This window comes from Meriones unguiculatus, chromosome 15, assembly GCF_030254825.1.
Source record: "Meriones unguiculatus strain TT.TT164.6M chromosome 15, Bangor_MerUng_6.1, whole genome shotgun sequence".
Classification (NCBI taxonomy): Eukaryota; Metazoa; Chordata; class Mammalia; order Rodentia; family Muridae; genus Meriones; species Meriones unguiculatus.
This window is the reverse complement of record NC_083362.1, coordinates 17,861,495-17,879,960: the sequence shown is the minus strand read 5'-3', so window position 1 is coordinate 17,879,960 and position 18,466 is coordinate 17,861,495. Positions and strand designations below refer to the sequence as shown.

Here is an 18,466-nt window from a genome sequence, read left to right as displayed (position 1 = left end):
AAAATGAATGGCAGGAAACATATTCAACTTTATCTCTCCTTTTAGCCTGAATAAGTTCCATTCAAGCTTAGAAAATTTCCAAAATAAAATGGAAATGTCTTTAGATAATAAGAGAGTCATCCTCTAAAATAACAAATGAAAATCAGTACCATATTATTACCTGGTCTTTATTATTTAAAAGAGAGAGAGAGAGAGAAAGGAAAAACACCTTCTAGTAAACTATGGAGAAGGAACATTATACACAACGCCCGTGAAATCTGAGCGTACTATATCAGAGCCAAAAACTAGTTTTTTAAGATCTGCTTTTGTTTCATATATATTGAAAAACTTCAAAGTTTTCTTTAAAATTAAGGGATAAAAACAATGTGATACTGAATTAATTTGCTAGTTTAAAATAAAACTATGAATACATGTACGTAGGATGCCAACCCCAATTATCTGGTTAGAACCTATTATTAGAAGGCATTTTCAGAAGTATGAATATGAGACATTTACCTGAGGAGCACACTGCAGGAACTTGTCAGACCCTCCCTCAGAGAGATGGCGGAACAAGCTTGTACTACAGTTGTTCACTCACACCCAGTCTGAAGATAACGCACACCAGAGTTACCTAATGAGGAAGCTAGCTTCCCCATTAGCTTGCCTCATAGAGATCAACATCTCCAAATTGCTTCCACTGTCATTTCTGAGGTGTCACCTGACTCCTGCTCAATGTTCATCTTTTGGGTGTGGTCCCTGAAAGCTGTATTTGCTCTGGCTCTAGAACATCCATCTCTGCGACACCAAAGCCACTCAGTGCCCTTTTCTGTCTCTCAGAACTATCCCAAGGTCATGTGTGATATCCTACAGCACCAGAGCCTCCAGCTGTTCTATGCCAGCATGCTTCTGATGGAAGCCCATGGCTTCCCACTCTATCTTCACCAGACTTCTTCACCTGATACCCAAACTCAAAGCATGTCTGCGCCCACCACTCACAAAAGTCTGTCTTACACACAAAGAGAAGGACTTGAACACAAGGGCCAAGGAAAAGAGAGATGTCATATAACTTGCATGCTCCCCTGTAAATACACACACACACACACACACACTCTTCCTCCTCATATTTTCAAAATATGTACACTAGAAACTGACAAATACTATGCCTATGGCTACATAGAGAAGAGACCCCTGTTGCTCTTATGCTCGAAGGCTTACATTTCCAGCCCTTTGTATTAGTAAAGTAGCAGACACTTGAGAGATGGAGACTGGAAGTTGAATCAAAGGAGGCATGTGCTGAAGGTGACATCGGAGTCCAGGTCCCTTGCTGCCTCCTCCAGGTCGCCACCTACAACAGGAACAGCTTCCTCTGCCCTGAGCTCCCACCATGATGCACTACTAGCTGCACTGCTGCAATGAAGGTAGGAGAGGAAAAGTGTGGACTTTAAGATAAAATAACAGCAAGTACACAACAGAAGACTATCGGGAACACGCACCAAAACCCAAACGCAGCCTAGACAGAGATGGTGCTGTATCAGAGGCTTTCCCGTTCCTGTCACGGGGATTTCAGAATACAAGAACTAAATCAAAATTCAAAGGAATGGCAAACATTGCTCCTAGTTTGATAAATGATGTGAACCTGCAAACTTAAAAGTCAGTAAGCCCCCAAAGAGAGAGACCCACAGAAATATACATTAAGACATCACATACAGAATTCCTAAAGGCTGACACCAAAACATCCTAAAAGCAGCAGGAGGACCTTTCTGTAAACAAGAAACATTAATTATTTGAATGGAATCTTTATCAGCACCATGAGAATAGGGCAATACTTTTAAATACTTTTTAGGTATTAAAGCAATTTAAATTTTCGAGCCAAAATTCTAAATCTAGCAAGAATACACACCAAGAATGAATCGGAAATTAAGATGTATACTGACAAAGAAAAACTTAACAGAATTTCTTAGCCAGCCAGCAAACCTGCCAAAAACGAATAACAAAAGGAAGCTCTTAAAATAGGACAGGACAAGGGAAGGCCTCTTAGAAAACTCAGAAGGAGCAACAGGAAATGTAGAGATGGTAACACAAGAGGCTAGGCTACATCTACCCTCAGGCTTCCTAAAATACGGTTGAAACATCCAAGACAAGAACAGGATAAGAAAGCAAAGCTAGAATTGGGTGGCAGTTAAAACTGCCTTTCCTATTTCCTTTTTTCAACCAGCACATGGCCAAAGCAATGGGCCCTTGGCCTAGAGACAGCTCTAACTCCTCTGAGCATGCACGACATTGCTTAGACAGCCCTCACCCTGCTGCAACTTTAATTTTAATGAGGGGGATTTTAGTACCTTCTGCAGCTATGGGAGATAAGGAGCAGCCCAGAAGGCATCTGGCTGATGCATCTCTGCATGAGTTTTAAATGTGGAATGACAAATGGTTAAAAAGAAAATCCTTTCTGATGATCTGGACAAATACAACACACATACTGCTTCATTCTGTACCAACATGTGAATGTATAAAAACGCAGCTATGGTCAGTGTTGCACACATCCCGATGCAGACTTTACAGTAAGCCTTACTCTACCACCATTGACAGATAAGACCTGCACTCAGAGTAAGTGAAAAAGTGGGGAGGGGCCGCTGCGCCTCTACTCAATAACATACTGGCTTCAGCTCACATTCCTAGTCACCAAGCAAGATGGCATGAGGAACAGTAAAATTCCAAGAACTAGAGAAATGTGACCTTGGTTTCATAAACAAGCCATCAGGAACCTGCGATCCACCAGCAGACGTAATGTTTTACTAATAAAATACAAATGCAGAGAAAACCCCACTGTGGACCATTGCTTTTGGGCAGAGAAACAGCCTTCTTCGCCCTACAAGTAAAGAACAGGGAATGAAGGCACTGCAAGACTGTTAGGAAGAGCGAGCTGGCACTTCCTGGCCACATTCACGAAGCATGTTTTTGGCATGCAAGCAAGAGGTGACCTTACTATTTTTTAAGAACTGTTTCATATCCAAAAGCCCATATAAATCTCTTCAAAGGTTTTTTTCAAAGGTTTAAAGCCAGGGAATTTAGATGTTTCAGCACCACTAATGCCTTGGTACTGTAACTGCTACCAGTCATTTTTTTCCTTTTAGAAAGAATGCATAATTTTGATGAATGCTATTGCAAATTATACACTGGAAACATAATTTTTCATCTGAATGGGGCCAATGTCTCTTGGCAAGCTTGTCACCATCACAGTATAACTGCTAATCTTCAGATAGAGTTATTAGCAACTTCAGAAAAGCATTCCAAAGACAAATTCTCCTTTTAAGGTCAATAATTGCCAGTTAATGACCAATTGGCTCTATCCATTGCTGTCCTGACCTTTACATCATGTTTTGAGAGACAAGACAATAAATAACTGTTAATAATGACCTGTTTTGAAGAGTGGTTTCAGTAACCAGTTTTGCTCACTGAAAACATTTTAACTGTTTTGTGTTTATATAATCACTCAGTCATTTGCTGATTTTTGCTTGTTTTCTCCTTGCAGCTGGTATTGTCTGATCATTAAAATGGAAATAGGGGCGGAGGGTGAGTTAGCCTGAGATAAGGTCTATTGACACTAAATGATATAAAATACCAGCGAGACAGTTTTGGGGTAGATAACAAGGCATTAAAAGGTACAAGATGAAAACTAAAGACCATCACTTCCATTCCCAAAGGGCCCTAAAATGTTCAGTAAAGATGCTTCCTACATATAGTATATTCATCTGTTTACTTTCCTTCTGACTTCATAGAACAGATTTACTTGACATGTTTCAAAGTTTGTTTTTTCACTTAAAATATCTTAGAGTCTCTTTCACAGTAGCAGGCATAGTTTATCTTATTTACTTACTAGCTGCACAGTAATCTAACAGGAAAATAGAAATTTATTTAATTACTCCTATATTGAGGCATAGCTCAGGTATCTAACATTTGCACTGTGTTTGTTGTTGTTGTTTTGTCACTTTGCTTTTATACTGTAAGGAATGCTCCTGTGGATGTCCTGGCATATCTCTTGTAGGGAATGTACAACAGGTACTGCAATAATTCTATGTATTCTGACTTGTAAAACATTGTCATGGAACAACAAGAAACCCAGAATTGCTAAAACAATTCTCTACAGTAAAAGATCTTCAGGAGGTATCTCCATCCCTGATCTCAAGCTGTACTATAGAGCAATACTAAAAACTGCATGGTACTGGCATAGAAACAGACTGGTGGATCAATGGAATCAAATAGAAGACCCTGACATAAATCCACACACACTTATGGACACCTGATTTTTGACAAAGATGCCAAATGCATTCAATGGAAAAAAGACAGCATCTTCAACAAATGATGTTGGTACAACTGGATGTCTCTGTGCAAAAAACGAAAACAGATCCATATGTATCACCCTGCACAAAATTAAAGTCCAAGTGGATGAAAGACCTCAACATAAAACCAGATACTCTAAATCTGTTAGAAGAAAAAGTGGGAAACAGCCTAGAACTCATTGGCACAGGAGACAACTTCCTGAACAGAATACCAACAGCACAGGCTCTAAGAGCAACAACTAATAAATGGGACCTCATGAAACTGAAAAGCTTCTGTAAAGCAAAGGATACTGTCCTCAGAACAAAATGACAGTCTACAGATTGGGAAAAGATCTTCACCAACCCTATATCTGACAGAGGGCTAATATCCAGTATATATAAAGAACTAAAGAAGTTAAACAGCAAAAAATTAAGTAATCCAATTAAAAAATGGGGTACAGAGCTAAACAGAGAATTCTCTGCAGAGGAATATCGAATGGCAGAGAAACACTTAAAGAAATGGTCAACCTCATTAGCCATCAGGGAAATGCAAATCAAAACAACCCTAAGATTTCACCTTACACCCATCAGAATGGCTAAGATCAAAAACTCAAGAGACAACAAATGCTGGAGAGGTTGTGGAGAAAGGGGAACCCTCCTCCACTGCTGGTGGGAATGTAAACTTGTACATCCACTCTGGAAATTAATCTGGCGCTTTCTCAGACAACTAGGAATAGCGCTTCCTCAAGATCCAGCCATACCACTCCTAGGCATATATCCAAAAGAGGCTCAAGTACACAATAAGGACATTTGCTCAACCATGTTTGTAGCAGCCTTATTTGTAATATCCAGAAGCTGGAAACAGCCCAGATGCCCCTCAGTGGAGGAATGGATGCACAAATTGTGGTTTATCTACACAATGGAATATTACTCAGCAATAAAAAAAAACAAGGAAATCATGAAATTTGCAGGTAAATGGTGGGATCTGGAAAAGATCATCCTGAGTGAGCTATCCCAGCAGCAGAGGGATGCACACAGTATATACTCACTCATATAGACATATAATATAGGATAAACCTACTAAAATCTGTACACCTAAAGAAACTAATCAAGAGGGAGGACTCTTGCTAAAATGCTTAATTCCTACCCAGAAAGGCAAAGAGGCTGGACATCAGAAGAAGGAGAAAAGAGGGAACAAGTCAGGAGCCTGACACAGAGGACCTCTGAAAAGCTCTGCCCTGCAGACTATCAATGTAGATACTGAGACTTATGGGCAACCTTTGGGCAGGGTGCAGGGAATCGTAGGAAAGAAATGGGAAACAGTAAGATCTGGAGAGGACAGGAACTCTATAAGGAGAGCAACAGAACCAAAAAATCTAAGCACAGGGGTCTTTCCTGAGACTGCTATTCCAACCAAGGACTATGCATGGAGATAACCAAAGACCCCTGCACAGATGTAGCCCATGGCAGTTCAGTATCCAAGTGGGTTCCATTGTGATAGGAACAGGGACTGTCTCTGACATGAACTGATTGGCCTGCTCTTTAATTACCTCCCCCAGAGGGGGAAGCAGCATTACCAGGCCACAGAAGAGGACAAGGCAGCCACTCCTGATGAGACCTAATTGACTAAGATCAGAAGGAAGGAAAAGAAGACCTCCCCTATCAGTGTACTTGGGGAGGGGCATGCATGCCAGAGGGTGGAGGAAGGGAGGGATTAGGACGGGAGAAGGGAGGGAACCACGGGGGGCGGGGGGATACAAAGAGAGTAAAGTGTAATTAATAAAGAAAAATAAAATAAAATAATCAAAAAAATAAATAAAAGGACATTGTCTTTTCAGGGACATATTTTGCTAACCTATATTTCAGAAAGATTGGAGTGAGTGAGCCCAGGCACTGGAGAAACTCCTTGGCATTTCCCAGAACTGTATACAGGGAAACAGTTATCAGAAATTCTCACACATGAAGCTGTTTCTTTACTGATAATGAGGTAAAAGTCTGATGTCTCTCCTCAGAAACAGTGTTTTTAAAAATTACCCTGGTTTTCCTATTTAGTTACCACAGAAAAATGAAGTCTGGTTGATTCAATGAAGGTCCTGGTACTCAACAGCTATAAACCTAACACATGTCTCTTTAGTAAATGAATCAAAACAACAACAGATCAGTAGACTGAACTGCTGTAGAGACAGTCTGTATTATTCTGACAGATCTAATGCTGCTTTTCAAAAGTCACAAAATTCCTGAAACTGAGCCAAAAGAAGCTGGCCACACCACAGGCAAGCAGGTCATTCAACATGAGCACAGCACGAGCCACGCTCCTCCAGGCACAGCCACAGACAATTTCCTGTGGTGCTCTTCCTGATATACCTATCTCCACATTCTAGAAAGCCTTTGTAAAGCTGAACAACTCTATCAATACCCTAGGTTTTATAGGCTCTTCTTCTTTACATATTTGTAGTGCAAACCCTCCTATAATCACTTTTTATCTTTTTGTGTAACATTATGTGGATAAGATATAAGGATATAGTCATAAATTTTAAATACTTCCAACACATTACATGGAACTTACTTATTAGCTTTCCTATTGTATATTTTTAAAAGTTGCAATGAATGACTATATAACCTTGCATGCACTTGAACATATGTAGAGCATTCTCTATAAAATGGCATGTGGGACTGTGAAGGTTCAGCTTTGGAAAGGATACAGCAGACAAGCCATAAGAACACATGCTCTCAAGGGCACATACACCAGTGATGACTGACATCTTAACAGTTTCCTCCCCCACGACTGGGAACTCTCCTCCCTAAAGCCCCTTCACGCTTGTTGTCAGGAAGAGAACTGCTGTGGTAGTTAAGTATGAAGCTGCCCTGGAGAGAGTGCTCTGGGGTCGAGTAAGGTACACTTATACACACACCAATACGTAACTACAGAGAACCCATGGTGCAAAAATCAAAGCAGCAACAGATTTGTGAAAATACAATAGTACGTCGATAAAAATGAATTTTGGAAAGCCAGAATACTAAAAGATCATTATTTTTCTAGATTCCTCTGAAATATTTCTAAGACATAAAAATAATAAAAACAAGTACAAACAAAGTAATATACTTAGTGTGGATGCAGCAACTGATTCTGAAAGTTGACAATGCATAGACATATACCAGAGGACTTAATAGCACTTAAATATTCTACTACACAGAAAAAAACCCATGGCACATACACAAGAGCATGCCTGTCTTTAATTCAAAGGTCACATACACCACTGTAGAACAGGAGAGAGCTTTACAGACATAAAGCTGCCCTAATAGAGGACCAAGAACTGCCCCATCATTAGAAACTCTCAAACTACCATCGTGCAAGGCAAAGCAGGGCTGAAGCAGAATACAAGAGAAAAATATATATAAGGATATGGAAAAGGCAAGGAGGCATGATATAAAGACAATACTCCCTCTACATAGAGATAGCGCAAACAAGAATGTCAAAATGAAACGAACCAGGATTGATCCCCAAGCACACACGGCCTTATTCTTTCCCAAATACAAACCTATAATTTTCTGTGAATCTAACAAACAAGCTATGAATCTGGGGGATGGGGGAGTGGAGTGTCTTAACTCCCTTGAGCAACCCTTGTGACCTACTTTTCACTTCATCTGCTATAATCCTAATCATTGTGTCCCAGGAAACTCCCTATGATCTCATTTATCGGGTTTTTTAAAAGATAAAGTTCCTAAGCAATGCTTACACTATGACATGTAAGCAGGATCTACTGGAAGCATTTGGAGGCTGCTGTAATGCTGTCACATACGACTTCTCCTGAAAACCCATACCCACATTGGGTAGGAATGTCCCTTCTCTCTTCTGTGTCCCTTTACTAGCCACATGCTTTAAGTCTGTTAAATTTCTTCTTTTTTTTTTTTGCTTTTATTTATTTTTAATTTTTATTTTATATTTATCAATTACAGTTTATTCACGTTGTATCCCAGCTGTAGCCCCCTCCCTTGTCTCCTCCCAATCCCACTCTCCCTCTTCTTCTCCTATGCCCCTCCCCCAGCCCAATGATAAGGGAGGACCTCCTCTCTTTCCATCTGACCCTAGTCTATCAGGTCTCATCAGGACAGGCTGCATTGTCTTCCTCTGTGGCCTGGTAAGGCTGCTCCCCCATCAGGCGGAGGTGATCAAAGAGCAGGACACTGAGTTCAAACTGGAGACAGTCCCTGTTCCTATTACTGGGGAACCCTCTTGGACACTGAGCTGCCATGGGCTACAGACTCCTTCTCTACTTTATACCGACACACAATGAGATTTGTGTCAACAGATCAAGAATCTGGCTTCGCCTGAGTGGATGGCTCTGGAAACTCCTGAGGATGCTCAGAAGGCGAGTGGAGTGACGTCACTGGCTACTGACAGGACCACCACCCACACGAATCTGCCACACCGGTAGTTTTAGAAAAGATAGAAACTGGTGAGGGTATCTTCTGAATACACTTCTATGAAATTTCTGCACCTTATAGAAGGACATACTCAGAATTTCTATCAATGATCTGATAATGTTCAGCAAATAGAAGCAGATCACCAAATCAAAACAGTATTCTCTGGGGGAAAAAATTCAAGATTTTACTGCATGATCAAAGGAATTGTAAAGCAAGTGTGGAGGAGCTTTGCCAAGCTGTCCTAGAAAGATTGGCTTTTCCTGTTTTGTTCTGTTTTGTTTAAAGTACCCATACCATGCCTCTGAAAGTGTTCTGAACTTGAAGTTCTGGCATTTATATATAAAAAATAGTGTCCTGAAGATCACCTTCAAATGATTCAAACCTGCTAAATCTACTACTTTAAATTTTCATGTTTATTATTACTGTGGTTGTGTGTGTGTGTGTGTGTGTGTGTGTGTGTGTGCATGATGTGTACATGGGCATGTATACCATCTTGTGCATGTGGGGAACATGTCAGAGCACATAGCTCTGTTGAATCAGTTTTCTTCCTCAGCCTTGTATATGGGTTTCCAGGGACTGAACTCAGATCACCAAGCTTACATAGCAATCACCTTTGCCAACAAAGCCATCTCATTCACTGGTCCTAAAACTTTAGCCCACCGCCAATACTTTCATACTCATTGAAGCCTAAAACACCACCTCTACACTGAGAATCCTTTAGTCTCCCAAAACTGGTGCCAGTCTCCTAAGAATCCAAGTTGGTCCTCAGGATACACTGCATACATTACTCCAGCCTAAGGTTCAAACTGACCTCTGCCTAAAAGTGAAATCAGGAATGCACTATCTCTCAGCCAGTTTCTCCAACTCTGTAATGCCAAAGAACAATAAATTTCTATTTAATTGCCTTCCAAAGAGGCGATGTTATGTTTCAAAGTGACACAGAATGATTTCCAGTAAAGCCATAATTTCATGGAAATGCATTTCCCCTGTAAAGGTAAGCTATGGAATGATGGTCACACGGGAAGCAACACAAACAACGATTCTGTTTCCTGCTTCCCCAGCAGTCTGCCCAGGGCATGGCAAGATGCTCTCCGGGATAGCACTACAGGCAGGCAGTCCTGGCACTACCCTCCTCCTGTGTGCAACAGAAAACCACGTAAGCTGTACATTAATTTGTTGCTTTATATGCCTATATATTAAGTTAAAACCCATTTAACATGACCTCTGTGAAGGTTCTGGGGACTTACACAAGTACATAAAAAACAATAGTATCTACATCAAAAAGTTATTCAATTAATACTGAAAAGTAGAATTATATATATATATAATAATTTATATCTATGGTTTATTCTTTGATAGAATGAAATACATTCTTCCGAACTTCTAAAAATATTAAGATAAAAATAATCATGGAAGAATACATTCTAAAATAAAAGTGGCCAAAATCTTATTAAACATACAACATATTTTAATTTATACATATACTATCAAACAAGTTTTAATCTTATTCATTTGTTCATATGATCTTTTAAAAGCTGCACTTTTTAAAATCTTGATTCTAGAACTGATACATTGTTTTATGTTTCTTCATCAATTGCTACATGTTTGTAGATTCAAAAGAAAATTCATTAAAAATAAAAAGACCGCATGGGTTTTCAGGTACTTTTGCTTTTAAAACAACACAATAACATAATAACTTGATTGTTACTTGTCAGAAATAGGTTTTCCCGGTTGTAAAAATTTAGAACTTGGTTAAAAGTTTAAGCTCAACCCCAGAATTCTTCAGGACTGTGACCAAGGCAAGTCTGACTTGTCTCCAGGAGTGCTCCATCCTACCCTCCGGGACACAAGGCGGGATGGCACTCCTGATGAGTGAGACGCATTGGTTCATCGCACTCTAAGTGATTTCCACACGCTGCACTGCTCCACACTAACTAGAAGCCAGATGAAGATCTTAAAACTCCAAATACTGTAAATGCCTCCAAGGTTTCTATAAACAACCCTTCTGAAGCCTGTTTCTAGGCAGACAGCCTTAGACAAACCACTCCGGGAAATGGAGCATTGAATGTATCACTTCCAACAGACTCTGAAGTTTTGTCTAGCTGGTTGATGACTTATCCTTTGTATAAAATCCTTAGGGCAAGGGCTTTAGATTTCAGACTGCCTTTGATTTGGATACTGGTGAAATCCAAAAATCCAAAAATCTGAAATACACAACATGCCAGCACTGGGAGATGTTCAGCCTCTACTAGGACACAGAGTCCCACCGTGATGATATGAGAAGCCATGAAAAGAGGGTTGGCAAAACCGCATGATCCTGATAAGCAAGCACAAATACTGATGAAAGACTGGAATTCTGGCATCTATGTTGATTCCGAAGGTAGCCCAACATGTTGCACTCAGATAAATCATTTTACCTATATAGGATAATTTTACTATATAAAATTTTACTCCTAGGTTCTAACCCACCCAGGTGTCAGAGTCTGGCACAAAGTCCAAGTCTTGTAGATAAGCTGAGTAGGGGTTTGGTTCCTGTGCCGCCTAACACATGACTTTCCAGCACCTTCACCTCTCCCCACTGTCGGTACTCAAAGAAAAACGTCAACAAATTCCTACAACTCTTTGTTCTGACACGAGAAAGCAGAAAAATAGAGTTAAACATAAAATTACTAATGAAGGAGTTATGTACCTATCTACTGAATATCTGTGACTTGGCAAGTGATGGAGCCGAGAAGGCCATGAGGAAATGGTCATGACCAACAGGACTGGAAACAGATTGACACCTGAATGAGACCAAAGAATCAGAAGCACCATCACTGGAATTAGGAGCAAAGCAGAGCTCAGAGCCTGCTCTCCTGGCAGGTCCTGTGCAGTAACTTCTGTGTAGGTTATTTGAAGATCTCATCTCTGACAGGGTCGTGACGTTAGTGCAAGCAAGGACTATTGTCTGATTTACATTTACAGCCCTGCTACATCTAGCACATATCCATTTAATATTAGGCAGATTATTTCAGTGTGATGCTTCTCAAGAAAATCAGTGCTTCTTCTGACACTTGAGCAAAGCATCAGCTTGAATTAGAGTCAAAATATTTACCATCAGGCAAGTTTGTTTTCTCTTTATTTTAGCTTTCGTTTATTGAGACTATGTGTGCACATGGTTTGAGTCATCAAATAGCTCCAAAAGCTTGTTTAAAAACATAGGGACTAGTCTTTCCTCATCATCCCACCATCTATCTCCCTTCCCAGAAGTAAACATTTTCAGTTCCATTTGATTATCCTAGAACACATTATTTCCAAATATCATGCATACATTGCCAGTTTTCAGTATCAAGTTTGAATCATTAGACCCAGCCTACACAGCCTCCTTCTTGACTTATTCTGTGGTAACGTAGACTGCACTCTCACCTAGGGTTCACATAATTACAACCACATAATCAGTTCAGGTCAGCCATGTCATGCTATTACTTCTTTTCAAGAACAGCTTTTATTTACCTGAAGTTGACAAGTGTTTGGGTTACATTTTGTTGCTTTGTGTTTTCCTAGCTTAACTGTCCAAGTTAACTGTCTAACTGGGTATGAGGAATTCCACACCAATGTTGTCTTTACTAGGTAACATCTCATAAGTTTTGCTGTGAGTTATACTTGTGCCCCTTTGGCATTTTAAAGAGAAATAAAATGTCTGAACTGTTTCAAACAGTGTTTCATTTACCAACCTCATGTTTCATTTAAACCTCACGCTTATAATCATGTTTGAATGATTATACAACCTCAACCAGAAGCTGCCTGCTTTGTATAATCATTCCAGATATCACAATGTTACAAAACTTTCCATTGATGAGATAAAGTTGTAAAAAGTGAAAAGCTAAGGAAGCTGATACCTGTGATCAGACAGCTGGAGTAGAAGCATCACACATTTACAACTCCGTCCCCAAAAACAAAAATAAAAACAAAAACAAAGGGCATGATGATAAAATGATTTAGATGTGACACACTGAAAGTAACAACACATGTAAAGACAGATCTCATAGCATACTGGCTTAAGTTTCCTTGACCTTCAGTTTCCTTAGCTGTAAAAAGGAACTGTTGGAACTATCACAGGTAGATTTCTGATATTGAAACCTATATAAAAACCTTCTCTAGGCACACACCAACCAAGAAAGGGCAGAGAATGACTGAAGGCCTGCAAGGTCCTAAATCACAGAGGGAAACCTTGAGAGATGGTACTTAGAACTCTGATGTTAGAAACATTTAGATCATGAAGTTCCCTAAAAAAATAGAAAGTATGGATGATAATCATCATTATAATTAACTGAACACTCATTACTTAATGGGACTTTGTCAGGTAATACTCAGCGTCAGCTACCATTATGAATACATCTAACTCACTAATATGAAACTGAGGCATCAATATATCTACAACCACAGCTGCCACTTGACAAAGCCAAAACTCAACCCAAGAATTCTAAAAATGTCCGCTCAGACCACCTGAATAGGTGATTTAAAATTCTTCACATGGAAATTGTGGCATAACTTAAAGAAAAGACTGTTGGAACACGCCAGTAATTGCAGGTCCTGCTGTGAGAGTGAGGCAATGTGGGCTACAGGTGATACACTGTCAAAAGAAAAAAAGATGGGGAAGAGCGGAAAGTTGGGGTGAAGGGGGACAAGAACCTGGAGTAGAGCACTAGCAACAAGGATAGAGCTTTGTCAAAGGCGGTGAAAGAAAGTATGTGGCATCAGTCTGAATCTCCTTGGGTTGTCATACCTTGCTCTTGTTGTCCAATCACCTTAGCAAGATGAGGACGGCAGCCATGAGGAATGCCTCCCATATCACTATGTAGATGCCACATAACGGACCGGGCTGGGTCTCTCTCAAATTCATATTCTGAAGCCCTAGCCCCTCAATACTACTCTCTCTGGAGATATGTCCTTAGAAATTAAGTTTAACAGAGGTCATATCCCCTAACCCAAAGCACCATGACTCTGTAAGTACTCCCTGTCATGTGAGGAAGAGAAGGGCCACTTGAAAGTCAGGAAGAGCCTTCACCAGAAACCCAACGCTTTCAGGCACTGAGCTCAGGCTCTCTACTCTCCCAACTGTGAAGAAATATATACCTGCTGTCTAGTCACCTGCATACACTATCTTATTATAATAATCTGTGCGAGTTAATAGAGCACAAACTTAGAAAGGATTTTGAATATTAGGTCTCTTTCCAAGTATAATGAAACACACGATTGTTGTGCAGAGCTGGCCATGCTGGCACACATCTAATCCCAGAACTCAGGAGGCAGAGGCAGGAGGATCTCTTGAGTTCAAGACGAGCCTGGTCTACATAGTAAGTTCCAGGACAGCCAAGACTACATAGAGAGACCTTGTCTCCAAAAATAAAAATAAAAAGACTATTATGAATTTTACTGTCCATTGAGATTAAGTGGGTAAAAAAAAAACAACACAGCTGGGACAAAAAAGTCCAGCTCTGGGAAGATGTAGGTCCCTATTAGCTACACAGCTTAGCCAAATCATTTAACCTCTCAGCTTCTACATACATAATCAAGGAAACCAATGGAGATTATCTTTAACTTGTTGTCTTGGCTAGGGTTTCACTGAGGTGAAAAAACACTAAGAGTTGACTAAGGCAACTCTGCTAAAGGAAAACTTTTAACTGGGTCTGGCTTACGTTCAGAAGTTTAGTCCATTATGATCATGGTGAGAAGCATGGCAGCATGCAGGCAGATATGGTCCTGAAGAGGTAGCTGGATCCACAGGAAGCAGAAAGAAAGTGCCAGGTTGGGTGTAGCTTGAGCATCTGAGCCCTCACAGCCCACCCCAGTGACACACTTCCTCCAACAAGGCCACACCTCCTAACAGTGTCTTCCCTATGGGCCTATGGGGGCCATTTTTATTCAGACTCCCACACTTGTCTTCTGAAAACATACTAGGAGCCTATGTAGGCAGTGGAAAAGCCAACAGAATCTGCCCAGGATACATACCTGAAGTGATAGCACAGTGAACTAAAAAGAAATTCTACTGTTATAAATTAAATTCCAGTAAACAATAAAACTAAATATAATAAAAATCTGGTAGGTAATATTCAGAACCACGTATTTTCAAGGAGTGCAGAGCTCATACTGAAAGCACTTACACATGCCCTGAAGCCTGACAGACTTCTGCTGCTATTGGTTGTTTGGATATTGGCAGGACTGATTTTGAGAAAAGAAACCATAAATACAACTTTCCAAGTGCTGTGATGCAGAGTTTTGGGAGGTTTGACCCAAGAGAACATAATGTACCATGGAAGTATATTAAAATCCCTAATATTCAATATACACTTTAGCTCAGGGACTCAGAATGCGCTTCTCTGTACAAGATCACCAGTTCAATACTCAAAAATAAAATAATAAGGAAAAGGAAAAGGTTAAAAGAAGAAGCTGGTCTATGTTGAAGCCAGGGTGCTGGGCCTTCTTTGTGAAGTGTGTTTTGAGAGAGGTTTCTGCTCTTCATCTCCTGAAGACAGGCAGAGAATGGACCATCATGATCACACCACTGAAAGTGTACAGCCAAGACCGACATCAATATGAGACTGCTTCAGGCAGCCTACGGGGCAAATTCTTGTGTAGGAAACCAGCAGACAGTAATACACAGATGTCTCTGCTGGGCATACAGTAATCACAGGCTGACCCTCAGCCCCTTCCGATCCATATTACTGTACAGAGTAGCTATACCATGGGAATCAGAATTGATCTAGAAATCAACTATGAAAAACATCCACCCATCAGAGAAATTTTAGAACCTAATGTATAACACTGGCGTCCTCTTCTGGCAGAAATAAGGAAAGGGCAGAAGATGGCGAACAATGCCAGGGAATGACATCTTCAGAAAAAAGGGGGGGGTGTCTTCTATGACCATATTTTACCCAGACAACTGCTCCAATTAGGCCCACAAAACAAGAGATGGCTAACTGCTGCTGATCTAAAGCTCATCAAAGAAAATGAAATGTTCGTGGAAATTAAAGCCAGAGGCTTAATGACCGCTAGATGGCACCAAACCATGGACAGGACCTGGACAAATTGGTTTCTGAAACAAACCAGCTGAGTTCCCAGCTCTAATACTACAGAAGTTTGCTCTTGTGAGTTCATTACATGGTATTGTTGCTTTCACAGCTGAAAAAAAAATGTAGGTTCTCATGGTTGTCTACTGAAGACTGAGGGGCACAAGTACTAATACTTCAAAATACAATCTATCTAAGGCAACACAGATGATCTTAAAAAAATAACAGAGGAGATAATTGCAATAAACGCAGCTTAAAGACATATTATTGTCCTCGAGGATCCAATCAGGGATCTTTCCTAAAGGCAACAGGAGAGGATCAGACAGAAGGAAATTCAAACAGAAGGAAATTCAAGGGACAAAAGATGTGTGACCAGATGGAGACAGCTCAGTGGTTAAGAGTGGCCCTCACACGAGGACCCAGTGTCAATTCCCCGCAGGAACCAAGGTTCAATTCCCTGTCTCCACAAGGTGGCTCACAGCCACCTCACAGTCTCAGATGTGTGAGATGTGTGTAACTCCACTTCCAGTGGACCTGACATCCTCTTCTCGATTCTGAAAGCACTGCGCTCACAAACACAGACAAATACTTAAAAATAAATTAAATTTAAAAATAAATAAAACAGGACAAGGGAAGGGTCAGGACGATGACACCAACACAAATGATAAAAGGGTTATCAATGATCTTACCTGTTATGACTTCAGAATCAAAACAAAGTACAAAGCGGGAAAAAAAACAAACAGAAAAATCAACATTTTTTGATGAACAGAAAAAAACAGTTCAGAATAATATACTATGCCAATATTGTCATAAAGAAAGAATTTAAATAAACAAAAATACATGGAATAATTTGGAACGTTACCCAAAGCATCCCTGTCAAAACCAAGGCCCACGTAGTTATACGTGGGTTCTGCTATATTCATAGATGGGTGCCTAGCCCAACTGTCATAAAAGATCAACTGATGAAAACAGATCAGAGACCCATAGCCAGAAATTGGCAGAGCTTGTGGGATCCTATGGAAGATGGGGAGGAAGGATGTTAGGAGCCAGAGGGATCGAGAACACAAGAAAACCAACAGAATCAACTAACCTGGGCTCACAGAACTTGAACTGCCAACCAGGGAGCGTGCAGGGGACTGAGTGAGGCCCTCTGCAAGTATGTTGCACTTGTGTGGCTTGGTTTTCTTGTGGGGCTCCTAACAGTGAAAGCAGAAGTTGTCTCTGACTCTGTTATTCACTTTTGGTACTCTTTTCCTCCTACTGGGTTGCCTCAACCAGCCTTAATAAAAGAGAGAGTGCCTAGTCTTACTGCAAATTGATATGCCATGGTAAGTTGATATCCATAGGAGGTCTGTCCTTTTATGAAGAGAAATGGAGCAGGAATGGATGGGAGGAAGGGGAGGTAGAGAAAGTAAGGATGGAAAGCTGCAGTTTGGATGTGAAAGAAAACAAAATAAAACAAAAGAAGTTAATAATTCTCTAGTACAGCCTAAACCAATAAACTGGAAGGCGACAAAATTGCCAGGTTCATTTTAGGTCAACATAATCTTGATTCTACAACCAGATAATATAAGGAAAAATAATATGGATTCATTTCACTAACAAAGTAGATGAAAGAAAACCAGGCACAAACACATTGTGGTGGCTTGAATAGGAATGGCCCCCATAGGCTCATCTATGCAAATGCTTTGTCATCAGGGAGTGGCACTATCTGACAGGAATTAGGAGGTGTGGCCTTGCTGGAGGAAGTGTATCACTGGAGGTGGGCTTTGAGGTTTCAAAAGCCCAAGCCAGGCCCAATGGCTCTCTCTTCCTGCTGCCTACAGATCTGGAGAGAAAACTGTCAGCTTCTTCTCCAGCACCTTGTCTGCCTTTGCGCTGCCATGCAAAGATGAAAACAGACTGACCCTCTGAAAGTTTAAGCAAGCCCCAATTAAATGCTTTCTTTTATAAAAGTTGCCATGGTGATAGTGACTCCTCACGGCAATAGGACACTAAGACACACATCCCTCATATACATATACACACTCCAACAAAATATTGCAACACATAGACCCTAAGTACTGCTCAGCCATGTTCAATGCCAAGCTATCACAATAGCTAGGAATTGGACACAACCTAGATGTCCTTCAATTAATAAATGAATAAGGAAAACCTGATACACATACACCATGGAATTTTACTGGGCTATAATGAAAAATAAAATCATGAAAATTTCAGGTAAATGGCTAGAACTAGAAAATCCAGTATGGTAAATGACAAACACCAACAGGTTCTCCATTAATTGTAGATCCTAGCTCTGAATCTTTAGATGGAGTTTATAACCTGAGGCAGCTGAAATAGCCAAGAAAGGGGGAAGGTACCATGGAGGGAAGGGAGAGAGAAGGACTTCTAAAGAGGGGGAGGGTAGGATATAGATACTATGAAAGGAGAACAGAAAGGGGCATTAACGTGTGAAGAACGTAGGAGGGGAAAACAGAAAAAAGGTAGGAAGGAGATAACACTAAGGATGTTTGGAAAAGCCAAAGGAAAACATATCATCTTATAAGCTTATGCAAACACATACAATATATACATGTGTGTAATATATGCACGTGTACATACGCAGTTTAAATGGAGTTATATGACTCAGGTTGATAACACTCTATCTAACAGAATCCCCAGTGCCAGGAACCCAGTGCAAGAACGCTCCCTTTC

At 40.4% G+C, this 18,466-nt stretch overlaps 1 protein-coding gene across 1 annotated transcript in view; it reads right to left on the bottom strand.

Annotated features, from left to right (window-relative positions):
• The window catches only part of Fbxl17 (F-box and leucine rich repeat protein 17), a 449,288-nt gene that overhangs the window by 330,584 nt on the left and 100,238 nt on the right, over positions 1–18,466 (bottom strand).